We start from the raw sequence: 27,786 nt of genomic DNA on the forward strand, positions 1-27,786 counted from the left end.
ACCAATGGTGCAAGGGTTCCAATGTTTCAACAGCCTTGCCAACACTTGTTAATTTCTGGGTTTTTTTTTTTTCTTTCTGAGTTTTGATCATAAATAGCTGCCCTAATTGGCATGAGGCAATATATCATAGTGGCTTTGATTTGCATTTCCCTCATGATTAATAGTATTGAGCAGCATTTCTTATAGTTGTTGACCATTACCATATTTTCATCTTTATTAAGTTTCATACCATCACTTTGAATATACTTAAAAATATATGCACTTTTATTCCTCGAACTTCCTTTCCCAAATTTCCTGTTCTTTGTAAATTTCCCATTTATCCAGACTAGAAATATCATCTTAATCATTTACTATCCCGAATGACTCTACAAGCCCTCACATTCTTTTCTTTGTAATGATTCTTACTTTCACACAATTCCTTCCACTTCTGCATGACTTTCCTCATCAGGAACCTACCATGCTTAGTACAATGTTGTCATGCACATGGTGACTTCCTTTTCTCCATTAGCTCCTATCCATCATGAGCACCGTTGACAAATTAATTCACTTTTAAAATACCACATTTATTTTATAATTACTTTGATCGAGATTTAGTAAAAATTGTCTACTATCCACTCCAGAGGTTCTTGGAATTTGTCTCCCATAGAATGTTTTCCCTTATTTGGCAGAAATATTCTGCTGATAAAATTTAATAATGGCAGTCATTTCCCAAATCACAAAAAAATTAAGTTGACGATTAAGAATTTTTTTTCAATTTTTAACTTTTCTCCTACTTTTGCTTTTTTAGTTTTCCATGCTTGCCACTAATTGACGGGCAGATGACAGGACAATGAAAAAAAATAGTCCATAATTACAATTAATAGAAAAGCTCAGAAATCATGAACTTTATCTATTTGGGCAACTGAAGCTTTTCTTCATTGTCATTGTAGCTACTTGGTTTATTAGTCAGTATATAGACGTGGTTTCCTACTCGCGAAAAAAAACGGTGTTGGGAAAATTTGACAGCCACATGAAACAGAACGAAAGTGGGCCACTATCTTACACCAAGCACAAAATTAACTCAAAATAGATTAAAAACTTGAATATAAGACCTGAAACCATTAAACTTCTAGAAGAAAACATAGGTGGTATGCTCCTTGGCATCAGTCTTGGTAATGATTTTTTTGGATTTGATACCAAAACCAAAGGCAATAGAAACAAAAATAAACAAGTGGGACTATATCAAACTGAAAACCTTGTAAGGGGCATGTGGGTGGCTTAGTCAGTTAAACATCTGACTCTTGGGCAGCCAGGGTGGCTCAGTGGTTTAGCGCCACCTTCGGCCCAGGTCATGATCCTAGACCCCAGGATCGAGTCCCACATCAGGCTCTCTGCATGGAGCCTGCTTCTCCCTCTGCCCGTGTCTCTGCCTCTCTCTTTCTCTCTCTGTGTCTCTCATGAATGAATGAATAAAATGTTAAAAAAAAAATCTGACTCTTGATTTCGGCTCAGGTCATGATCTCAGGGTCCTGAGATCAAGCCCCTAGTCAGCCTCCTAGCTCGGCACGAAGTCTGATTGAGATTCTCTCTCTCCTGCCCCTCCCTTCTGCTTGCATGCTCTATATAAATAAATAAATAAATAAATAAATAAATAAATAAATAATAAATACACAAATATATAAAATCTTTTTAAAATCCCTGAAAACCTTCTGCAGAGCAAAGGAAACCATCAACCAAACAAAAAGGCAACCTATAAATGGAAGAAAATATTTACAAGTCATTTATCTGATAAGAGGTTAATATCCAAAATACATAAAAAGCTTATACAACTTGATAGCAAACACACAATACAATTTAAAAATGGGCAAAGGATCTGAATAGACCTTTTTCTAAAGAAGACATACAGATGGCCAATAGGTACATGAAAAGATGCTCAACAACACTATTCATCAGGAAAATGCAAATCAAAACCTCAATGAGATATCACTTCACACTTATGAGAATTGTCATCATCAAAAAGACTAGAAATAACAAGTGTTGAGGAGGATGTGGAGAAAAGGTAACCCTCATACACTGTTAGTAAGAATGTAAATTCATGCAGCCACTGTGGATAGCAATATGGAGATTCCTCAAAAATTAAAAACATAATTGCATCTGATCCAGCAATTCCACCTCTGGATATTTATCAAAAGAATATGAATACACTAACACAAAAAGATATATGCATCCTCATGTCCATTGCAACATTATTTATAATTTTAACATTATAATTTATAATGTTCTTGGTATTTATAATAGCCAAGACATGGAAAGTGTCCATTGATGGATACATGGATAAAGACAATATGATCTATATGTCTATCTATCTGTCCATCTACCTACCTATCTATAAAGGAAAATTATTCAGTCACAAAAGCAAGAATTAAATCTTGCTGTTTACAACAATATGAATGTACCTTGAGGGTATTATGCAAAGTGAAATAAGTCAGATAAATAAGAAAGACAAATTCGTAGCACATGATTTCACTTACATATGGAATCTAAAAACAAGCAAGCAAACAAAACCAGTCCATAGATACAAAGAATAGATCGGTGGTTGCCAGAGGCGAGGGGTGGAGGGAGGTGATATGGGTGAAGGGAGTCAAAAGGTACAAACTTCTAGTTATAAAACAAATAAATAATTATTGGGGATGCAATGTCCAGCATGGCAACATAGTTAATAATATTGTGTTGAATGTTTGAACATTGCTAAAAGAGAGTATTCTAAAAGCTCTCATTACAAGAAAAATATCTATAACTATGTACAGTAATGGACGTTAACTATATTTATTGCAAAGATCATTTTGCAATATATACAAATATCAAAGCATTATGTTGTACACTTGAAACTAACATTATATGTCAATTATACCTCAATAAAAATAAAATAAAAAGCATTAGATACAAATAAGAAAAAGAAATTGCTAAATGTCTCCCAGGATCCATTCAAACTCTCTTCCCTTTAGCAATAGAATCACCTGAATTTTAGTATGGTACAAGTTAGCCCAAATAAATACAGGATTTGCTAGCTATCCTTGCAATTAGGTGTGGCCATACGATGTAGTTCTGGCCAATAAGTGGAAATGATGTTTACAACTTCCAGATTATATCTTTAAAAAGAAACTTTTCTTGGGGTGCCTGGGTGGCTCAGTCGGTTAAGCATCTGCCTTTGGCTCAGTTCATGATCCCAGGTCCTGAGATCGAGCCCTGAATTGGGTTTATCCGGTCTCCTTCTGCCCCCACTGCGCTCCTGCGTTCTCCCTCTCTCTCTCAAAATAAGTACATAAAATCTTTAAAAAGAAAAAAAAAAAAAACTTCTAAATGTCACATGTGTAGCAACCAACTTTGACCCAGAACCACCTTTTACTTTAAGTCTTTCAGTGACTTTGTGGTAAAAAATATCCTACCAACTCTGGACAACTCCCCTTTGCACTGTTAAATGAGAAAGAAACAAAAATTTTGTTATATTGAAATTATTGTAACTTTGGATTTTCTTGATGTAGAAACTTAACCCCCCTCCCCCACAAAAAAGTCTCAGGCATTATATTTAGGGTTAGATATTGTATATGATTTCCTAAAAGATGTGTAAAGAATTAGAGAAGGTTTTGCAATGGCTGGCAAGATCCTGGGAGAAGCCTGTTCTGATTTAGTGAGTTTGTATCTCAAATAAAATAAAGCAGTTTACACAATAGTTACTGCAGCCCATCCCCCATTTATCTGCCGATCTTGAGGTAAATTAAACAGCTGCTAACCCCACCCTCCTGATGCCACAGCCTCTAAGGAGGTGGGCCAGTCTTGAGGCAGCTCGGCATGGCTGTTCAGGTACAGAGACAGGCACAGGTATGGACTATGAAAAGGAGCAGCCCTGGACAACTGGGATGGCCTTACAGTCACATTGTTTGCATGAAGACCCCCACTAATCTATTGTTTTAATTTTCTCCCTGAATAAAGATCATTACAAGAGGACCCAGGGCATTTACATTGTCCAAATAAAGCCATAAACACTTCATCCACTTACAACCATATTTATCTGGGGAAAAAAAAAAAAAAAGATTATCAATTTTATGAGATTTTCCTACCCTGTAATGAAAGAATGGAGTAAAGTAATGATAGACCTTTATTCTTTCTTTCTTTCTTTCTTTGTTCTTTCTTTCTTTCTTTTCTTTCTTTCTTTCTTTCTTTTTCTTTCTTCCTTTTGTCTTTCTTTTTTCCTTCTTTTGTTCCCTTCTTCCTTTCTTGCATTTTTTCCATTTGTGAATGATATAAAGAATGAATAATTCGGGTAAAATATGTAAGCGCAGAAATTAACCCTTACATACACAGTCAAGTAGTATTTGACAAGGGAGGTGAGAATACTCAATACCGAAAGATATTCAATAAATGATGTTGGGAGAACTGGATAATCACATGCAGAAGAATGACCTCCATCTTATATCACTCACAGCATCTTATAACACTTGAAATTTATTTGAAGGCTTAAACATAATACTTTAGGCCATGTATCTCCAACAAGAACATATAGGGGAAATAAAGCTCCTTGATATTGGCCTTGGCAATGATTTTTTTTTGGATATTACACCAAAAGCACAAGGAATAAAAACAAAACTAACAAGCTTCTGTGCAGGAAAGAAATGATCAACAAAACGAAAAGACAGCCTACCGAATACAAGAAAATATTTGCAAATCACATATCTGATAAGGAATTCATATCCAAATATATAAGGAGCTGATACAACCTAATATTTTTTTTAAATCCAATTAAAAAATGGGCAGTGGAACTGAATTTCCAAAGAAGACATACAAATGGCCAACAGGTACATGAAAAAGTGCTCAACATCACTAGTCATCAGGAAAATGCAAAATAAAATCATAATGAGGTATCACCTCATAGCTGTTAGAATGGCTATCATCAAAAGGCAAAGGATATCAAGTTGGCAAGGATGTGGAGAGAAAAGAACCCTTTGGAGGGAATGTAAATTTGTACAGACATTGTGGAAAAGAGTATGGCAATTCCTCAAAAAATTAAAAATAGGATTTCAAATGATCCAGTTAATCCCACTTCTGGATATCTTATCCAAAGGAAATGAAACAGGGTATCACTGAGATATCTGACTCCCATGCTTATTGCAGTATTATTCACAATAGCCAAGATAAGGAAACAATCTAGCAACATAAGTGGCTGTCTTAGATGAATGGATAAAGAAGATGTGATGTACATAATGATGAAAAAGAAGGCATTTGCAACAACATAGATGGACCTCGAGGAACTGTGCTAAGTAAATTATAAGTCAGACAGACAAAGACAAATACTGTATGATTTTACTTTTATGTGAAATCAAAAATGCCAAACTCATGGCAACAGAGAGCAGAATGGTGATTGCCAAGGGCTAGGAGAGTGGGGTTATGTGGTGATGCTAGTCAAAGAGTACAAACTCCCCCTTATAAGATGAGTAAGTTCTGGGGATCTGATATAGAGCACAGTGATTATGTTAACAAGCCTATATTATGTACTTAAAATTTGGTGAAAGAATAGACGTTAAATTCTCACTACCAAAGGAATAGTAATTATGTGAAGTGATAGGAGTGTCACCTTGTTACCTAACCCTACTGTAATAATTTTACATTTACAATTTACAATTTAGTTATAAATAAGTGTATCAAATCAATACATTGTACACTTTAAACTCACACAGTGTTATATGTCAATTATATCTCAATAAAACTGGGGGGGGAACCTGTTTATTTCTATATTTCATCTAACAAGATGCAGCTATCCTGAAAAGGGAAGAAATTCCCAACTTCTCCCCAAAACAAGGGGATACAAAGTCCGAACTGACTCTGTATCCAACACCAGCTACACTTTGCTCAAATGCTCCCAGTGTCTATTGCTTAAAGTTAAAATTGTAAAGTTGACTTTGAACGACTTGTGTATAAAACAAAAAAAGAGGGGGCACTTAGGTGGCTCAGTGGTTGAGCATCTGCCTTCGGCTCAGGTCATGATCCCAGGGTCCTGGGATCCAGTCCCACATTGGGCTCCCTATGAGGAGCCTGCATCTCCCTCTGCCTGTGTCTCTGCCTCTCTCTGTCTCTCCTGAAAAATTTTTTTTAAAAAATCTTTAAAAAAATGAGAAGAAAATGATTAGCCTATATAAATATACATATTGTAAGAGAAATATGCAAAGTTACCAGAGTCCCCATCTATAATTGGTCAGAATACCCTCCATAATTGATATCTATGGCTTTCTTCTTCCACTAGTCATCCCACATTTCTACTTCCTTCAGCCAGAACTTCCCATGGGTCACGACCTCTTTTAGAGTGAGATTGTGGTTTGTTCATCTGGCTTCGGGGGAGTTGAAGGACTTTAGGGCTAAAGAAATTAACTAGCTGTGTAGGCCAGTCTCAGATGGGTGATCCATACAGACGCTGATATTGCCCAAGGAAAGACAGACATTGATGAGGAACAAGCACTGAATCCAGGAAAGTGAGACAATGTCTCAGCCTGGACCGAGGCCTATGAGGGCTACGTAGGAGGGCCACACTCTACCACAAAGAGAACTGTGATGTACAATTTAACTGCAGCCAAAATACACTCCAGACACTTTTTCTCCACCCTCATCCCCATAATCAGGATGGAGCATGTAAGGAACAAAACAGCTGCTCAGAATTTTAGGGATTTACCAAAAAGAACAAATGTCTCCTATAGTGTGGGCTGTGTCATGCCATTCTTCAATGAGCTGAGATAAGTGATTCATGGATTTGAATCACCCATGACATCTGTCACATGGAGTCTCTAAAGCTGATGTGGATTTGCAGTGAGGCGTGCCCTGCTCTGTTTAGGTCTCTGTGTGTGAGGGTGCGTGTGTGGAGGGGGGAGAGACTCATATCATTATACATTAAGGAGTTTGATGCTTTTTAATTTTAAATAGTTGGAAATGAAAAAAAGTGCCAAATGAACCTGAATGCTCAGATTTAGCTGTCCTTTCTATCTTTCTAGAAAAGAGATATTAATAAACTCTGACTCCTGAGCCACCCTCTGGACTTTTACAGAGGCCCAAGGCATACTTCAAGTGGATATGGGGCAGGATCTTCACAATTTAAAGCCAGAATAAAAATATATTTCATTCACTTTGCCTAGGACATGTATTTCAGTTCCCTAGGCCTTGGAATTCATGTCATATAGAATCCCCTAGAAACAGCTGGGTTGTTGTGATAAATGGATGGACATATGCAAAATCCTCTGATAGCAGGCTCTGTAAGTATTGGCTTCTTTCCCTTCTTTCCATCATCCTTATCAGTAGGAGCAAAGCCTATTCTTTTTTTTTTTAATTTGTATTTAAATTCAATTTAGTTAAAACATAGTGTATTATTACTTTCAGAGGTAGAGTTCAATGATTCATCAGTTGCATATAGCACCCAGGGCTTATAACATCAAGGTGCTCTCCTTAATGCCGATCATCCAGTTACCCGGTTCCCCCACCCCTCCAGCCACCCCAATTTGTTTCCTAGAGTTAAGAGTATAAAGCCTATTCTTTTTTCCATAAAACCCCAAGGGCAATGCATTAGAAAAGCCCCCCAAAATTATAAATTGTGTCATTGTATCATCCTACTCAAAAGCATCCAAGCCATCAACAGGACAAGGTTGGGTTCAAGTATCAGCTCCCCACTTACTGGAAGTGGGACTTTTGGCAAAAATCCATGTGCACAGTCTCAGTTTCCTCCTCTGAAGAATGAGATAATAATGACAGATGGTCATCAAAGGAAAGTTTCAATAAAAGAATACATATAAAGTACTTAGCACTGTTCCTGGCATGTAGTAGTGTACACTCAGAAGCCGTCAGCTAGAAGGTCTGCCTTTTAATGACCTTCACTTTCATCCTAATTTGCACAAAACAAAGCAAAAGAGAGAGAAATCAAAACAGTTTGGGAGACCTTGCTTTTGTCTTAATAACAGAAAAGCTGGTCTAAGTCCTTAATTCCATTCTAAGTTCCCTTGACATCTGTGTCTCCCACCACCTGCCCTGACTTCACCTGGAGATTTTGCTCTCTGTGTTCCACACCATCTTAGAGAGTACAAATATCACAATCACATGATAGTGAATGGGTAGGTGTAGGGGAGGAGCTCCCTGAGAGATGCCCATACACACATGTACATGCACATACACACAGCCACACCCACACCCACCTTTACAAAACCAGAGCAGGGGGCCCAGAAGCCCATTAAAGATAAAAATGTTTGTTTTCCACATTTGGCTCAATTCTAATGAAAACATCTGGGTGTCACAGTGATGGTAGGAGCAAATCTGGGTAGCTACAGAAAGCACCTCCAGACCAGCCAGGAAGCCAGAGCCCTACGGATGCATGAGGAACCAGTTCTGGAGGTGTTAGCACCAGGGAGATGGGTGTCACCTCCTACATCTCTGAGATTCTGCAAGAGTATAATTTGGAGGGTTATAGGTCTTCTTGGGTTTTTTTTTGGGGGGGGGAGGCGCAAATCTACTTATTAGTTTTTGAAATAAAGTAGTCCTTACGTCTGTGTCTATATTTGTCTGTGTGTAGTTGTGTGGGGTGGTAGTAAAGATGGGATCAGAATCACTTTGAAGACTTTGTCAGAATAAATAGATAAACATTCCCCTACCAGCTCCTAAAATGCCAAGGTTTCGATTCATCTGTTGTTGAAGGTCTTTTGATGAAGAGTCTCAGGTAATTCTGACACGCACACACTCCAGCTGAGATGATCAGTAGCAAAGTATCAGCAAGGGCATGTTTATTTACTCCCAAACAGTTTATTTAAAAGTAGAAAGATAGAGCAATCCAGAACCCTTCCATGCAGGGTAAGGGCATTCAGTTCACAAGGGGCATCCATGTTTCCTGTTCATATTTTTCTCCCAAAGCCTACTCGATGCCTTCCCTTCCCTTTTTCCCCTTGTTCTCCTTTTCCCTATTCCTCTGTCTGTTACCCATTTCCTTTCTCCATTTCGCTTCTTCCTATTAGTCCCTGTGGACACTTGCATTAGGGAAGTCTACATTTGCCACTGGCTTATTTTTTTTTAAGACTTTATTCATTTATTTAAGAGAGGGAGAGGGAGAGAGAGAGCACAGCAGAGGGAGCAACAGAGGGAGAAGGAGAGACAGACTCCCTGCTGAGCAGGAGCCCAACATGCGCCTCAGTATAGGACCCTGGAGATCATGACCTAAGCCAAAGGCAGATGCTTAACCAACTGAACCACCCAGGAGACCCAACCACTGGCTAATTTAAATACCTTCCCACTAGGTGCATCTCTGGACCCTCAGGTAGCACCTTCGCTGTGATGCTGTTAACCTGTCCGTGTTCCCCACAGTGGGTCAGGGAGGGGGCTGACCTGAGCCTGCTCTCTCATCTTTGGTGACACATTGTCCTGTCTGGGCTGTTCCCTACCATTTCCAGGCTTCCCTCACCCACTGCTGGTCTCCTTTCTGGGTGCTCCTGCTTGCCCAGGCACCTCTGCGGAGCACAGCAGTTCTCAAACTTCCTCAGATTCCCCCAGAAGGCTTGTTAGAGAAGTCTCCTGGGGCTCCCTCCCTCCAACTTCCTGATTTGTAAGACTGGGTGGGGTCCTAAGAATTTGCTTTTTTCTCATAATTTCCCAGTCACTGTTGGTTCAGGCACCACACTTTCAGAACCACTGGTGAACAGAAGAAGAGAACATAAGCACCAAAGTCACTTGACTTCCATTATGAATTTAGCCACTGACGGCTGAGTCACCCAGGCAACTTATTTGCTTTCATAGAGGCTCTGTATCCTCAGCTGTAATAATATGATAATAACCTCACAGAACTATTTTAAGGAGTAAACAAGATATTGTCTTTCTGGCTTTCTGTGTGAGAAGCAAAATTTATTAAATGGGATCTGAGACATTGAGCTTCCTTCTAGCCATGATGAGCCAATGCAGGTAACACCGGTCCCCAGCACCAATGCTGTACGGTGGTTAGGGATGTGAGTAACCACTTAAATGCACAAAGTCTCAGTATTTGCCCACCTTCCCCTGACACTCCGGCTCCCTGCCAACGTGTAGTCCAAACAGAGAAGGGAAGAAAGTCACTTTCATCTTCCTGGTCCTCTTTCCCCTCCCTCTCTCCCTCACTCATGACGTTCAATCTGGAATCCTGTAGCTAATTCCAAGGAGCACATTTTGTCCTTAGAAGGAATGTACAGGGCTTGCATTCCTGTGCTCAGAAGAGAGTGTGGTCTAATGGGTAGGAAGTGGGAGCGGTAGGGTGGTGGGTTCTATTTAAAGCCTCCCCACTGAGTCACTGAGGCATCCAAGAGACATGGTTTCACTTCTGGGCCTTCGGTTTCCTCTTGGTAGAGGGAGGAGTGATATCCCCTTCTTAGCAGGGTGCTTCTGAGGGCAGAGAAGTCCGTGTTTGAAAGCACTTGGAGCTGCGGAGTTATGTGGTCATATCAAATGTGGACTCTCTGGAGGCACCTAATTCTTCCACCTTCTCACTACAGAATGCTTATGTCCAGACAGTCAGGCATGTTAAGACTCTATCCTGAGTCTCCTGAAGGCCTGTAGCTTGGAAATATTCAAGATAATGAGAATTCTGTAAGCACTCCTGCTGAGTCAGCACGCCCCTTCCCAGATGGGGCAAGCAAAAGCAGGGAGCAGAGGGACCCCTGGCCCAGGACCCTGATTGAAACATGTCTGGGCCCAGCTATGTCTGTTCCATCTTTGGAACCTTGGACCAGAGCCCTCACCACTCTGAGTCTCGAACTCTGGTGATCCCTGACACCCCACCCCTTCTGACCCTTTGACATCCCCAAGGTTCTATAACTCAGAGCCATGAGGTCTTATCCAGGGTGACGGAGAAGTTGAGGGAGACCGTGGAGAATAGCTCTTGGTTTCCATGAAGAAACAACACAAGGCATGCATGCAGTCTTTGCCTTCCCCTGGAGAGGTTGCCTATACTGTCCATTCACTAGTTCACTCAGGTTTCTTGAGTCCTTGTTTGCCTTGGGCTGGGAAGAGGGACCAGACAAAGGTCCTGCCTTCAAAGTGCCCCCTCCAGCAAGAGCAGCAGGTCCTGGAAAATGACCGCACAAGAGCACAGTTAACATCATCCAAAGGCTTAGAAAGGCCTTTAAAGAACAGAGGGAAGAAAAAGGAAATAAGGAGTCATAAGCCACAGGAAAAGCAAAAGGTAGAGAAAAGGCTATTGACTCTTCCTGCCAGATACCAAGCTGGTTGCTTTATATACATGAATTTATTTATCTTTTCATCCATCTTATGTGGTAGATTTTTTTTTTTTTTGCACAATTTAAAGTTAAGAGAAAGTGGGCATAATAAATTCCCTGATGTTCCCAGATCTAGTACTTGGTGCTTTACATCCTGTATTAACACTACAATGCTCCCTCCTTAAAAACATGACACTTGATCCGGCCTTAAACAATCACTAAGGTTTCCCCCAACAGAGAACAACCACAGTTACTCAGGTAGAGGGAGCTAAAGGAACGAAATTATGGCTATCAAACTGAATCAGAGACCACCGCTTAAGGGCAGGGATGCAGGCAGGTGGGAAGTGGGAGCCACCTCATGTGTCCCATAAGCAGCTCCAGGCAGTGACGAGCCGTGGAAATAGGGAACGTGATCTGATTTTGCCCTTTACAGCTGCTGCTTTGATAGCCCTGTGAAGGATGATGGAAAAGTCAGATTCCCAGGCACTGATAAAATGCTATGGGTGGGGGGATGAGGGACCAGTAAAGAGATGATGACAGGAGCGCAGCAGAGAGACATGGAAGGCTGGAGCCATATCTGCGACATTTCATTAACTAACAGGGATGCATAGAATCCCAGGGGGTGTGTACTTGGAATTCTGAGAGTTTCCAGGAGACCTGCCTGAGACTCCAACCAGGATCCTTGGGACCACTTAGTAGGTATGCATTTAAATGAGATCAGTCCTTAAAGGTTTGCACATTCCTAAGAGGATGTTTCAGAAACAGACTGGGTCCTCAAAGCTTCAAGGCTCATGGGGATTCGGGTCTCCTTTGGGAAAGACAGAGGGAACCTGGATTCAAATTTCTCTGGACTCTGCCAAATATACATCCTTTAAATAGAAGGAAGAGCTGGTCTTGACTGAGCAGGCCTTTGATGCTCTATTGTCCAGAAAAAGAGCGGAGTTCTCAGGCACCAACTGTGCTTGCCTGACCTGGGAAGAGAACCAGATACTCCAGATACTGGTCCTGTTAGACTGGATGGTCTGAGGCCGAGGACTCAAGATAACTGGGGCCACAGCAGCCCTCAGAGAAGACAGGGCTTGAGTCCAGCCAACCCAGAGGAGCCGGGGGGAGCTGCCGGGGTGACAGGGAATAGCACAGTGACGGAGCATGGCAGCAGAGAAGTGACTTCACAGAGCCATCACATGAGAGATAAACACAGGCCATGCTGAGGCCTCGAGGGGCCCAGCCAGAGGCCAAGAGGATGTGGGAAAAGTGATACGTGTGCACCCACTTGTGAGTAACTGCGTTAACAGTAAAAGGGGTCACTAAATGGAAATGATGACATTTCTAGTTCTTTTAGAAAAGTCAGGGCCTGGTTTCATCTTTATGTTGACCAAACATTCACTTGTCTTCTTCTTCTCTCACCCCGTCTGTCTTCTCTTCCATGCACAGCTCTCTAAGGGCTCGAGGGTGACAGGGACCACACAGCTCTCTAAGGCCTGGAGGGTGACAGGGACCACGCACAGCTCTCTAAGGTCTGGAGGGTGACAGGGACCACGCACAGCTCTCTAAGACCTAGAGGGTGACAGGGACCACGCACAGCTCTCTAAGGCCTAGAGGGTGACAGGGACCATGCACAGCTCTCTAAGGCTTAGAGGGTGACAGGGACCACGCACAGGTCTCTAAGGGCTAGAGACACTGAGGAGATCCCATCCCAGAGCTGGCCTGGCACCAGTTGCCTTCCCCTCCCATGTCCCTTCCAAGACAGAGGCCAGGAGATGCTGGGGCTGGACTCGCAGACTGCCCTGCACGGTCCCTTCTAGTTAACACAATCTCTCACTTGTTTCCTTCTCTCAGCCCCCTACTCCTCTGTCCATTTATTTTCGTCTTTTTCTTTCCCCTTTCTCTGTTTTCTCTTGCTTCTAAAATCTAGCTCGTGTGAGTAACGTTCATATGGTTATGAATACAGTCGGTTCTTTGTCATCTGTGATAATGAAAGGCGGGTCATGTGGATAACCCCAAACTGCAAACACTATTCATATACACGACTGAGGAACATTCCAGTCTGACTAACAATCTAATATTTGGTTTGGGCTGCACTCACTGGGTATCCATTAGCTCGTTAGCAGGAAGGGCATAGAGAGGTTAACCGGGCAAGCCCCAGGAAGGGTGACAGTACAGACACTGGCCAGGTCTCCTCCACTGAGCAATCGCCTGTGTGCACATCAGACTTTGTTGGTTTGTGTGATGAACGCTGCAGTGGCCTGTGTGGAGAGTGTGGCTGGGGACAGGGTACAGGCTGTCATAGGAGAAGGTGATCCTTTGCCAGAGGTTTGAAGAGACTAAGCCTCCAGACTAAGCCTCCAGAGACCAAGTAGGGTCAGCCGCTCAGTTCCAGGGTGGCTCAGCCTGCAGGGACAGGGCAGGGACAGGGCAAGGACTCCTCTCCAGATTCTGCTGTCAGTTTGATTCCCTGTGGGTGGCCCTGCATTAAGGAAATCAGCCCTCTTGGACATTTACAATACCAGACAGGACCCCATAGGAAATGTAAATTAGCTATACTCTAACACTCAGAGATGAGCACCATTAACGTTTTACTTATTTTTATTCTCTTTTCTAAGGTGACAAATGATGATTAGATAGATGGATAGATAGATGGATGGATGGTTGGATGGATGGATAGATGATAGATGTGTAGATGGTAGACAGATGTTCCACATAATGCTTTATATTTTACATTTTCTTTATACAATCTTGTAAGCATTTTTATATCATTTGATTTTTCTAATGTCTATTACGTCTAATTTAATGCATACTGAATAATTTATAATTTATTATAATTTATAATATATATTTTATATATTATATACATTATTTTTATATATTATATATAAATATATATTTATATATTATTTTATATATGATAATATATTATATTATTATATATATAATAATTTATTAAATTTCTATATTATTGAGGGGCACCTGGGTGGCTCAGTGGTTGAGTGTCTGCCTTTGGCTCAGGTTGTAATCCCAGGATCCTGGGATCAAATGCTGTATCAGGCTTCCCGCCTGAAGCCTGCTTCTCCCTCTGCCTGTGTCTCTGCCATTCTCTCTGTGTCTCTCATGAATAAACAAAATCTTAAAACAAGTAAATAAATTTCTCCATTATTGAGATATTGTTTCCAATTCTTTGCTTATTGTACATGATATGGCAAAGAAAATCCTCCTGCATGCATATTTCTTCGAATTGCTGAGTTGATCCTTAGCAGAGATTCCTTTAAAAATGACTTTACGTGTAAAGGGGAACAAAGAGTTTTAAGGCTCTTGAATCAATTATCAAAAATTTTTCTAGCTCTTTTTCATGGCTTCGCAGAGGTGGTGGGCTGCTTTGGGATGAAGCTGAGCGTCTGTTTCCCAGCCACGGGCTGCCGGGAATTCAGTGCAGTGGATGATGTTTGCAAACTTCTTATCTTTTATGAGGAGCAGAAGTTGCTGCTGATACTCTGGGTGAAGAATGGAAGGGTTATGTGGTGTGAATTCCTGTTGGGAACGACAAGCCAGGTTCCCCATGAAGCAGGGTGTCTCCACCCATGGCCATATCCATCTGCTACTGAGTGATGGGCATTCCTGTTACAGACCAAGGAGGACTGGAGAACGAATGCACACATCTGTGGATGCCCATCTGAGGGTTCTCAATTTCTTGTAAAAACAAGGAGGGGAAGGATATCCCTGGACTCACTCATAGGACTGCACCTCGTCATCTGGGGCCCAGAAGAGCTCGCAGAATGCACAGACCAGTCTCTCTGAAGAAGACACTGCCTCCCAGTATGTTGTGAGAAAGCCCCAAAACAAGGAAGATAGGACACCTAGGACCAATTAGCCCAAATTCTGCATCTTGTTACTCGAGGGTCCACACAAATGTGGGTGTATTGCTCCAAACAGTGTACTAAGAAGAATAAGGAAGGGCTGCAGGTTATGAAACTTTTGACCAAAAGAATGAAGGGGCCAAAGAAAAATGCCAGGAACAGATAACAAGAGATGGAGCCTATCCTCTCTGAGGGCTTCTGCCTCTGAGTCCAGTCAAAAAGGGGATGTTTTAAGTCTGAATGAGAATGGCCATCAGAGCTGCCGCCCACGAGTTCCCCCTGCTGCTGGCGCCTCCAGTCTCCCTCCCTCGACGGCTGCCATGGCTGAAGGGGAGGCTAAAGGAGATAAAGCCAAGGTGAAGGATGAGCCACAGAGAAGATCTGCAAGGTTATCTGCTAAACCTGCTCCTCCAAAGCCAGAGCCCAAGCCTAAAAAGGCCGCTGCAAAGAAGGGAGAGAAGGTACCCAAAGGGAAAAAAGGGAAAGCTGATGCTGGCAAGGATGGAAATAACCTGCAGAAAATGGAAAGGCCTAAACAGACCAGGCACAGAAAGCTGAAGGTGCTGGAGATGCCAAGTGAAGTGTGTGCATTTTTGATAACTGTGTACTTCTGGTGACTGTACAGTTTGAAATACTATTTTTTTATCAAGTTTTATAAAAATGCAGACTTTTGTTTTACTTTTTTTTTTTTTTTTAAGCTATGTTGTTAACACACGGAACACTTCATTGTTGTTTTGGGGGAAGGGCATGTCACTAATAGAATATCTCCGAAGCTAGATTGATAACAAGAGGGAAAAACACCTTCCCCTTCTAGTTTTAAGAAACTTCCTCTTGGCTCCCAGGAGGAGGGATTCCTCGATGTTGACACACATGAGCCACCTTGGTGGTGTGGAAAAACTAAAATTCATTTTTTTATGTACTCTTCTCCCTCTCTGCCTTCAACATAGACTTGACTCCCTTAAACCCAGAGACCTGTTGGAACCTGACTCCATGAAATGGTTCCCAGTATGTCAGGAAATCTGGACTTTACAGTGTCACCATTGAGATGGCGTCCCTCAAAAGAGTTCCTTTTTTTAGCTTGTGGATCTTCAGATTGATAATTCTGCCATTTTCATTTCATTTCCTGAAAGTCCGGGTCTGCTTGTGAAAAGTTGTTAAACAACATGCTAAATGTGAACTGTCAACCCTCACTCTAAACTTGCCCTGTTCAGAGCATCACATGAAGACTTCATGGGGTTTTATAGTGGCTTTCTGATTTTGGTAGTCCATTGAAGAAGGGAGTTTGAAAGTTGTTGTATACTGTTAACAATTGGCCGCCCAAGTCCTGCCTGAAATACCATGATTGTTTATGAAAAGTATCTTTAATAAGGCTGGATACAGTTTGGCTTGGAAAAAAAAGAGAGAGAGAGAGAGAGAGAGAGAATGACCATCAAAAAAGAGAGAAAAGTTTTCTAAGTAAGTGGCAACAATTTATTGGGGGTATAAGTATTGGACACTTGCCAACATTAAACATTCTGTTTCATGAGTAGAATTTAACATAGGTAAAAATGTGATAAATATAATGACTTTTTTTGGTTTTTTTGTTTTGTTTTTAATTGTATTTATTTATTCATGAGAGACACAAGGAGAGAGAGAGGCAGAGACATAGGCAGAGGGAGAAGCAGGGTCCCTCCCTGCAGGGAGCCCGATGTGGGGCTCAATCCCAGGACCCCGAGATCACAACTTGAGCCAATGGTAGATGCTCAATGACTGATTCACCCAGGTGTCCCAATAATTCAATGTTTTAATTAGGATTTCTTTGAATTTATTTTGAGAACATTTTTCCCATGCTTATAGAACTCTCAGTTTATAATGCTGCCCATTTTTCTATTGGTGATTCTTATTTACATGAGCTGTTCTTTTTTTTATGAGCTATTCTTATGAACTTTATGTGAGCTGTATATTTATACATATGTATGTACATTTGTATATTAATCCTGGGCTATGTGCACTGCAAATTTTTTTCTCCATTTGTTTTTGGCCTTTTGATTTTGATGATGATTTTATTATTTAAAATTTTTAATTGTCCTCAAATCTTTGCCTTTACTTTGTGACTTCCTCCATGCTTTTATGTTTATAATTCCCTCTCCACTTTAAAGACTAGAGAATATATATTCATATTTCCTACATGCTTTGCTTTATTTCTTATATTTAATTTTATGATTCATGTTTATTTTTTGTATATAATATGAAGTAAGGAATTTACTGGAGATCATTCTCCAAACTCTTTCTTGACTAATCCATTGGTTTATGATGTTTCCTTATCACATATTACACTGCCATACATGCAGTACACACCTTGGTGTATCACCCAGACTCCCTCCCCCCTCAGGAATGAAAGACTCACTCCTCCAGCTGCAGAAGACAGCCCTTCCCCCAGCTAAGGAGAATTCTGATGGCCCTATCAGCCCCTCCCCATGTGGCTGAAGCCTGTGTTGGGATTGAATCAAAGCTCAATTTCTCCCTTTGCCTGATTTCACTTCCATTCCCTACTTGTTTCCATGATGATCCTAAGAACACTCCCTATCCCACATCCTGCACCCTAATCATCATCCCAGAGTCCCAGGAACACAGCCTGTGACACACATACATAGCGGCCCACAATCTATAACCCTAAACTTCTGAAAACTGAAAGCTGTTTATCATGAGTTTGGTGCCAACATTCATTTGGGAGAAAAGTATGATCCATATCAGTAGGAGGCAGTTTATAGTTTTGATGTATCCTGCCCAGTTTTGTTACAGAAATATCAGTGTATTTGATTATGGAGTAACTGGTCCAGACTCCACTGAAGGTATTCAGTATTATTTAGGATACAACCAAATTACCTTTTAAATTCCAAAATGTTAAATTCCAAAACACATCTGGCCCCAAGAGTTTCAGCTAAGGCACTTGGGCCAATACTGAGTGTATTTTGAAACTTACCTAATGCAGGTGTCCTTTTAATTCTAATATCATCATTAAACATGGTGAAATCTAATAATTAAAGTCTCTCCTTCAGCACTGCTATTCTTTTACAAAATAATTTTGTTATTCCCACCCATTTTACTCTCTGAAATTAACTTCAGAATCATTTACCAAATGACTCTTCAGACTGAGATTTTCACTGCAATAACATTAAGCCTAAAAATTCATCTGAGGAGTAATATCTTTAAAGTACTTAACCATCCCATGGAAGAACATGAGAAACCTATCCCTTTGTTTAGGTTTACTTTTATATCTTTAGCTGGATTTAGGTGGATTTTTAAATTCCTTCAGATAAACTCCACATATATTTTGTTGAGTTATGGCCATGAATTAGCATTAATCGTCATTCTGAAAGACACTAAGCCATTTTTTCTCCATTAATTCTCCTCATTGTTTCTTATTTGTTCATAGAAAACAAAAATTTCTTCGAACTTTTACTCTCTATTGCCTCCCTGAATCGACTGAATGGTCATGTTTCCCCCACAAATTCATATAGTATTCAAACCTTCCCCCTCCACATGATGGTATTTGAAGCGGGGCTTTGGGAGGTAAGTCTTGAGAGCAGAACCTTCATGATTAGTGGGATTAGTGCCCTTATAAAAGGTATCTAGAGAGCTTTCTTGCCCCATTTTACCTTATAAAGGAAATCCGGAGAGCTCTCTTGTCCCTTTTTACCACGTGAGGGCATAGGGAGAAGGCAGCTGCTCATGAACCAGGATGTGGGCCCCCACCAGGCACTGGATCTGCTGGCATCTTCATCTCAGACTTGATGGCCTCCAGAACCATGATAAATCACTGTGTGTTGTTTAAGCTCCAGTCTGTGGTATTTTGCTATACTAGCCGGAAGGGACCAAAACATTTCCTTTCTGAAATTACTTTAATTCTAAGAAATTTTCAAGTGGATTTCCTTGAATTTTTCCTCTATATACTTATGTCGTCTGCAAATAATGATAATTTTGTTCTCTCCCATTGAATATTCACGCACCCTCTTTCCATTTTCTGCATGTTGTGCTGGACATTCTGTTCATAACAATCTGAAATAATGATGGCAGGGGCAGGAATTCTGGTCAGCTTTCCAATCTTAATTGGAATTGTCCCTAGTGCTTCACTATTAAACATCACACTGGCTGATACTTCATGACACTTATTCTTAATCATCTACAGAAATATGTTCTCAGCTTTCTAAGAGTTTCTTTTTCTTCCATGAGAAATAGGTTACATTGTATCCTACATTTTTATATCTGCTGAAATTACTATATTTGTCTCTTTTGAAATACTGCTATGAAATAATATATTGATCAATTTCCTACTGGTGAACCATTCTTGAATTTAGGATAGACTATTTTACTGTAGTGGGTGAGTTGCACCAATTCTTTACAGAAATATGGATTTTCACATACATTTTTATAACTGAGATCAGCTGTGAGGCAGTAGAATCACCACGTGGGAAACAATTTAAAGATGAAGATCACAGGACTCAGAAGCCGTAACCAAAAAGATAAATTTGTCTTTTGAATAATTTTAATTCTCTAATAGAAAACATGCCCCTCAGCCAAAAGACAATAGAAATTTGTTAAAAACAGCGAATTGGAGATCAATTCCATTATTTTCAAAGTGCTCAAGCAATCTATCACAAGAAGGAGAAGAAATCCAGTAGTAAAAAGAATAGTTGCAAACAGGTAGTTCACAGGGGGTAGAAGAAAAACTGTAAGTGGACAATATAATTTGAAACAATTCCCAAACTCTTTGATAATTAAAGAAATACAACTTAAAACTAAAACAGATAGTATTTTAAGTCTATTAATATAGCAAAATTCCAAACATTTGATGAAGACACCCGGTCCTGGCAAGGATGTGGGAAACCAGGTACTCGTATTCCTTATTGTTTCTAGGGAAGGGCTTGGCAATAGGTACCCAATTAAAAATCCATGTATATTAGATCCCAGCAACTCTGCTACTAAATATTTACCACATAGAGGTATTCACAAAGTATATGTAGAAAGTGCAAAAGTAAACCAAAACAACCAATATATTTACCAATCAGTCTTAATTTTGAGACATATCTTTTTGAGGCGCCTGGGTGGCTCAGTCGGTTAAGTGTCTGCCTTCCGCTCAAGTCATGATCTCAGGGTCCTGAGAACGGAGTCACTCCTGTTCCCTGCTAAATGGGGAATCTGCTTCCCTCTCCCTCTGCCCACCCCCAACTTGTGCACTCTCTCTCTCTCTCTCTCTCTAATGAATGAATAAAATCTTCAAAGAAAAACACACACACACACACATATCCTTTTGATGGGATAGTATGTTGCCATTAGGGAAAAAAATAGATTTCTGTGTACAATATATAGAAAGTTTGCAGTATAACTTATTAAACGAGAGAAAGCAACTTGAAGAAGAATGAGCATATTCTGGCCACATTTTTACACTTATTGAAGATGGATAGGTAAAGATAGATACTGGTATATGCATCTTTTTTGTTGTTCACACCAGAAGATATCTTTGGGGACAAAACTTGAATAAGATGGTGGCGAGAGAAGGGGGATACGGATGCTTTTTACTGTGTACTCTCTACACTGTTGGAATCTTCCACATTTCTTCTATTAAAGTGTAATATGAGCAAACATTTTTCTAAGACTTTCAAAACGCATTTTCTTTTATATATTTTTCTATATTAAATTGATAATAAGAATTTAATATTATTCGGCCCCATCCTTAAGGACTCTGATCCAATGGGGAAGAGTGGGACCCACAAATCTGAAATTTTTGCACATATTCCCAATACATTTAATGTAGGTAGCTGAGAAATATACTGAAAATCTCAGTTCTGTAGCTATGCTACTTCATTTTACCTCATTCAGATATTGATACCAAGGTTAAGTTATCGTAATAAATTATTTGCATGGCACTGAGGACCATATGGAAGTGTTGAATCACTATAATTTACACCTGAAACTAATATAACACTATATTAACTATACAGCAATTAAAATGAGAAACTTAATAAAAATTAGCATAAATAAATGATTTGTATAGCTGTCCATGATTTTCTATTATCTGAAAAGTTTTTTTTTATTTTAAAAATTTTTTAATTGGAATTCAATTTGCCAACATATGGTATAACACCCAGTGCTCACCCATCAAGTGCCCCCCTCAGTGCCCATCACCCAGTCACCCCATTCTCCCACCTCCCATTACACTACCCCTTGTTCATTTCCCAGAGTTAGGAGTCTCTCATGTTTTGTCATCCTCTCTGATTTTTCCCACTCATTATCTGAAAAGTTATATAGCATCAGAATTATCAATGCCTGGACAACTGGGGGGGAAAATTGCCAATAAGACAAGTGTCTTTCTGGAAATAAGTCTTTGATACCTTATTTATTTTCTCCAAAGCTAATTTTTCTATTCAATCTTCTATTTATTTTTTAAATCACATCAAGTCAATTATATTTTCAGTCCAAATTATTCAGATTTTCAAATTTATTGCCTTAGAATTATGCAAATAAATCTCTAATAGTTTTCCTCTCTACCATGTCTATTTTATAGCCCTTTCTTATTTCTCAATTTTATTTTTGAATACTCTCTCACTTTCTCCTGATTATCCTTATTTTTTTTTAGATTTTTAAAATTTATTTATTCATGAGAAACACAAAGAGAGAAAGAGAGGCAGAGACACAGGCAGAGGGAAAAGCAGGCTCCATGCAGGGAGCCCAATGTGGGACTCGATCCGGGGTCTCTAGGATCAGGCCCTGGACTGAAGGCAGCGCTAAACCGCTGAGCCACCCGGGCTGCGGTTATCCTTATCCTTATCCTTATTCTATTTTTATAAATCTTATCCTAAATCTATTCTATAAATATTCTTAAAGACGTGCCCCTTGAACTTTCTAATCAACACTAATTATTCTATTTCCATTCTCTAATTCTTTACTGTCTGCTTTTATTGTTATTTATTTCCCCTATTTTACTCAAATTTGTTTTGTTACTTTTGAAACAAAACTAGGGGCACCTGGGTGGATCAGTAGGTTGTGCAACTGACTTTCGGTTCTGGCTGGGGTCCTGATCTTGGGGGTCATGAGATCACCACTCCCCCCACCCCCCAGCCCTTGCCCCAGGCTCCCAGCTCTGAGTGGAGTCTGCTTGAGATTCTTTCTCTCTCCTCCTCTACTCCTCCCCCTGCTTGTGCTCTCTTTCTCTTTTTGCTTACTCTCACTCTCAAATAAATAAATAAATAAATAATCTTTGAAACATAAAACTGTCACTCCTAATAAATCACAAAAGTACATAAATTACTTGTTTTGTCTATAGATATACTGTTCACTTCATATGATAATTTTCTAAATAACTTTCCCAGTATCAGTTCACGATCTGTAGTGAAAATTTTATTTTCCCTTTTCGCTCAGTAGTTGTTTAAGAAATTTTAAGAAAATTATCACATGGTTAAATGCGTTTGCTTGTTTTAGTTATTTAAACCTGATGAAGAGCCAAAGTTATCAGAAAATGTAATTATGCTCTATCTGTATTTTCAAATCTGTTGAGGTTTTCTTTGTATCCCTAAAAATCCTGTATTTATTTTGTGAACATTCTACATGTATATTCTATTTTCAGTAGATATACATTAATTCATTTTTATTAAATAATGCTTACTATTTAATCCTGCCAAATTATATTATCTAACTTAAGTCCTTGATTTTCAGTCCCCTAATCTTTCAAAATATGAGAGGCACATGGTAAATTTTCCTACAAGTTTACATCTGTTTATTTCTGTATCCTTTTATTATATGTGTATTTTTTATTTTTGAACTCAATTTTACAGTCTTTAACTTATTAAAATATATGTGTGGCATGTTTCAGCTGCTTTATTTTAGTTCATGAAGTCATTCATCAAATATTCATTTAATGCTCACCTGTTCAGTAACAGTTGACAGAGCCCCTTGATACAGTTCTGGCCAGTAAAATGAAGCACGATTCTGCTGGAGCATCTGATTCTCCACTTTCTCCTTCTGGCCTGGATGTGGTCAACCAGCTGGAGCCACAGCAGTTTCCTTGTGAACAGGAGGGCAGGATCAAGACTTGTAGATATATCTCTAAAGATGATTTATTTCCCAAAACAACACCAACAACTAACTACCTCTGGAATCTTTATTATAAGAGAAAAAGTAATCCCTATTGTTGAATATACTGTTTATTGGTTATGGTGTGTTTATAGTTGAATACATTCCTAACTAATATATCTTTATATCTACTTCAAATTTTTCAAAGACATATGTGAAACTACAATTTTTTAATTATAAAGGCAGTACACTGCAGTAATTCTCTATGCGATAAAACAAATTAGGATATTACTAATTATCTGCATTCTCCAACCTTTATAAATGTAATTTGTGAAACCAAAATTTCATTTTGGTTGAATTTGTTTATATCATGTTACTTTTGCACTGAATTTTGGAATCATAATTGTAACAATTATTTAGAATTAACATTTTTTTTCTCAATGTTATCAGTTTACACTATGGTTCTTTAATGGTTGAATTTGTCCATTCACGGGTAAGAGTGTTTGACTCATCTTCGGAGCAGCTGTCATGTTTTCGAGCACACATCCACAAGAGTGCTATTTTTCTCCGAAATCCTTCCATGATTAAAAATGCCTTTCTTTGGCCTTTAAGCATGAACATTTCAGACAACAACCTTTTGTATTACTGTAAGAACTCTTGGGTTAACATTTTTCATCAAAACTCTGCCTTTTTAAAACTTTCTTATAAAGTTTTATAAAATATTAGGAAGAATAGCCTAAGGGCAGCACAAATTTTCTTCTTTGTTAAACTACATGTTTTTCAATTCTTTTAAAAAAAAAAAAAGAGTTGCAAGAATATGCTAGTCTATCAATAGTTTATCCTGAAAGATGGTGTAAGCTCCTTGGATCACAATCCACATTTGTGAAGTGCTGCTAATGCTGCTGATAATGGTGATCGTTTTAGATCAGTCAAGTTTTCGTCTATGTATCTTTCCTTATTCTTTCTTTTGTTTTGGTCTCTCTCTTCTGAATGTTGCTTGCCTAAAATTGGTTTTCTGTTCTCTATAGCAAATTCCTCTCTCTAATTTTTTAAGATCTTTTTTTCAGCATCTATAGCCAGATATATTTGTCTACAACATATCTCCACATCACCATTGTCTCTATATCACTGACTTGACTTGATTCTCTGCATTACCTATTCTACTTACTACTTTCAAGGCATATTTTGATTCTTCTGTTGCATTTTTAGGTTCCCAGAATTCTCTTCCTGCCCCTGTCAGATCCTTTTTCATGTCTGCTGGCATTCCAGAAGCCACTTTTATCTCATCTCTCAACTCTTGCTTCACAAGCTCACGCTTTCTCCAATTTGTTGAGAACGTAAAGAGAATGTGGTCTAGGTGACTTTTCTTCTCTTCTGCGTATGTTTTTTCTCATGTGGTATTATCCTTGGACAGTATAGATTTATGAACAACTGCACTATTTTTTATAGGCTTCATGTTATCTTTTTGTTTGTTCATCCTTGACTAATGGAACTTGAGGATTTATTTTGCCACCTGAGTATTCCTTAATGGGTTGTTCTTAACAGACATTAGCAAATAATTGACTGATAATCTTCTTTTCTGGTTGTGGTAACTTGGCATCTGAATTATCATAGTTGCTTTGATGGAAAAGTGGAGTAAGGTGAATCAAGTACAGTTTTCTTGCTGCCACACTACCAGACACTTTGCCTTTTTCTAAAAAGGGAAACCCCATGGTTCATGGATGCAAATAAAAGATTGCAAAACCATGTTTCTTTAAATCACCTAAAAGTGATTAAAGGGAAGCCAGTAAATTTGATTGCTGGTACACTATACCCAATCTGCAGTAGGGAAGCTATACAGGAGAGTGGTTCAAGTAGGTTTAGGGGCTTCTTGGGTTTCTGCCTCTTATCCACTTCCACACAGTGAGACCACAGGAGACCCACATGTGTGAATCTCAGTTCTCTCATGTGTAAAACCATGCTAATTATACCACCTCATAGGGTTATTGGGAAATTAGGTAGAGTACTATATGTTGTATGCCTCATATTATTAACGTATGTTAGGCATCGTTGATGCAGAAACCAGTATATGACAAGTATTCAAGAAAGTATAACAACTACAAATATTTTGTTAGTTGTACAATATTTTGTAAGACCTGATATTTTTTATTTTATTTTATTTTTTTATTTTTATTTATTCTTAAGTAAACCTTCTGTACTAATTTCTTGCAAGTGCCCCGTAATCAAATTCCAAAATGAACACAATGGCACTTTTTAAAAACAATTTAATTAGCTTTATTCACATAAAAAAATGCAGGATCACAGGCCCATTGCCAGCCACTAGTCAATCTGAGCAAGCTAACAAGAATATGGAACCATTTCAAGAACCCTTGGATTTACTTATTAAGAACACATTCGATTTTTGACTCAATTTTACATACTGGTAAGTAGCTTAAAAGATTCATGATAAAGTCTTTTGACAGACAAAGAAAGGCTAAATGTTACCCAGAATTTTATTTCATTTTTATCAGGTGGAAATGCTTTCCCTGTTGACATTTTTGCCAACTTAAGTTCGCAGAAAGAATGTTTTCAGTTAGTTACAAATATCAAAATGGATGGTCACCTCAGAGGGAGGGAAATGGGGAACCAGAGACCCAGGGGGCCTATGAACAACTGCAGGAAGCAGCACTTCCTTCTCTTTGGCCAGCCCTCCACATAAACCTGATGGAAGATACAAATAAAATTTGGATATTCTTCTTCAGATTGAAAAATTAGAGACACTTAATAACTGCCTGCTTTATAATTAAATTGATTTCTTTAAAACTTTGTGGGAAATACTTATATTGAAAATCCTCTTCCTTAGGCGTTTCATAGCTTCATGAATTACTGTTGGACAAGACTTGGAGGGGATGGAATGGCTTGAAGCCTTCCACTGGGGTTGAACAGCCCCTGGAGACCACAGGAGGGGTCGTGTTCTGACGCCTCAGGTGTTATCCTGAATTGAGGGGAGCTGCAGAATCAAAATCCTTTTACATCTTTCTGCTCAAGAGAGCCACCTACTGTGTTGCTTTTACATTGTCCATGTCCACCCTAGGTAAAAACAAGATTATTTGGGGGAGAAATTACATTTTTAATGATTCAAACATTTTAATGGCTTTTTTCATTCTCACAATAGAAATGTATCCATGACTTTAGGAAAGTGGTTCCTTCTCCCTGAAGTGTAACAAATTCTCAAAGAAGAGTATTTGACTAGATATGTAAAATGTCAAAAAGCACTAGTAATTAAAATCTAGCCAAGATAAAGAAAAAAAAGTCTTCCCAATGATGGGGTGAGTTAACTACTGGGGAGAAGGAGGAGATGAAGCACACCTAACTTGAGCCACATCCTTGTATTTCCCAATTGGCTGCACCTGTAAATGTGTAACATTTATCCTGCTCTTTGGAAGATGGCATGGGATGTTTGATGACCACCCTCCAGGTATCTGAAACCCTACATTGTAGGGTCATGTCAAACCAGCCACCACAAACTATGTGACTTTACACAAATCCATTTATTTCTTGAAACCTCAGGTTAAGCATCTTAAATATGAGGGCAATAACTAAATCAGAGGCCCAGGAGCATTTGTTTAAATAAATATGGCCAGAACCCAAGCATATGAAAAGATATAAAATTGGAGCACTACTGAGGAACCCTAACGCTCTGTGGGACTCTGTTTGCAAACTAGGAGACCAACTGATTTTGTAGACATTCTGTAGCACCAAAGCTCTATGGTTCTAAATGGAATATGTTAACCACAACAACAACCAGAGTCCTGTGTCTCCATCTGTACAAGGTGTTTGTGAAGTCCAGCACAATGGAAATTGATCCACATTATGTCATTTTAAAGATGAAGAAAAGAAAATAACAGGGAAAAAATTAGGTCCACTCTAATTAAGAGTCAAAGAGGAAGAAGGTGGTTAGTATTTTTGGTTTTTTTCCAGAGTTCCAGCCTCTCCTTTGAACTGGCCATGCGGGACACTGAGCCCCTTCCAAGGAAAAGAGATGGAATGTGCCAGAGCACTCGCTAACATGAATGTTCTTCCACTTGAAGTCTGTAAGATCGACTTGTACTGACACTGGAGAGAAAAACTGCGTAGTATGAGCCCTTTGTCCTCATAACAGGTTTGTCCTATTTCTTGCTTTGTGAACTAACATAAATCGAACAGAGCAATGCACTCAAACCACACTGGACTTGATAATATAAAGGAAGAATCAATGGGGAGTAAGTGTGCAGCCTACTTTACAAAGTCAACAGATCATAGAAGCACTGTCATCCCTCACACTTCCTCCCCCAGATGTGGCCTCCCAGCCTCTTTTCTTCTTGGGACATGCAGGGAATTTTACAGTAGTTCATGACTTGTGGTCACTTAGGGATTTGGAACTTTTTTATGGAACCCTTATTTTTAACCATTCAGGTTCCATCCCCTTTCTTTAGTTAGTCTTGATGTATAGCTGTTTCCATATTTATCCTTCACATGCCCAAATTCCCTAAATATTCAGAGATACAGCCAACCCTCAATAGATGCCTGTTTGATAATAGATGTATTTTCTATATTATCTCCTGTTGTATAATAGATCACTCCCAAACTTAGTGGCTTTAACAATAAATATATGTTATCTCACAGAGTTTCTG

At 39.3% G+C, this 27,786-nt stretch overlaps 1 long non-coding RNA gene and 1 pseudogene across 1 annotated transcript in view; one reads left to right on the forward strand and one right to left on the reverse strand.

Moving 5' to 3' along the window:
* The window catches only part of LOC112643103 (uncharacterized), a 127,148-nt gene that overhangs the window by 16,174 nt on the left and 83,188 nt on the right, over nt 1-27,786 (reverse strand). The window contains exon 5 of the long non-coding RNA XR_003125626.3: nt 22,988-23,125. This is a non-coding gene — a long non-coding RNA (uncharacterized LOC112643103). The remainder of the gene's footprint in view (nt 1-22,987; nt 23,126-27,786) is intronic.
* On the forward strand, nt 15,350-15,761 carry LOC125754567 (non-histone chromosomal protein HMG-17-like; annotated as a pseudogene).

Source organism: Canis lupus, chromosome 38 (assembly GCF_003254725.2).
Source record: "Canis lupus dingo isolate Sandy chromosome 38, ASM325472v2, whole genome shotgun sequence".
Taxonomy (NCBI): domain Eukaryota; kingdom Metazoa; phylum Chordata; class Mammalia; order Carnivora; family Canidae; genus Canis; species Canis lupus.